The sequence below is a fragment of the Crocodylus porosus genome, unplaced genomic scaffold (genome assembly GCF_001723895.1).
Source record: "Crocodylus porosus isolate Cpor-Errol unplaced genomic scaffold, CroPor_comp1, whole genome shotgun sequence".
NCBI classification, from domain to species: Eukaryota; Metazoa; Chordata; order Crocodylia; family Crocodylidae; genus Crocodylus; species Crocodylus porosus.
The window spans coordinates 3,079,723-3,080,090 of NW_017728945.1; positions in this window are offsets into that span (position 1 = coordinate 3,079,723).

The following is a 368-nucleotide window of genomic DNA, read 5'->3' on the forward strand; positions in this document are numbered from 1 at the left end:
CATAACGTCTGCGGAGGGCAGAGAGATCAGCAGGAACCAGGCAGACCGGGCAAAGCAGCCGGCACGGGGAGGCTGCGGCCCCCGCCCGGCAGCGGCTCTGGGTGCTGGGGCGGAAGCGGTGCCGCTGCAGCCGGGCCCCGCGGCGCCTCCTACAGGTCACCATGGCCCCCTCGTCCCCGCCGGACTCCCGCACCCCGCGCTCGGCTGCCGGGGACCCGGACCGCTCCGCGCGGGACCAGCGCGACTCGGCGGCTGCCCCGCGGAGGCAGGCTGAGGGGAGGGGGAGGGGCCTCCCTCCTTCTCGGCTGCCATTGGCCGGTGGCCCCGTCCATCCCCCCGACGCCAGGACGCCGCGCGCTGATTGGCGG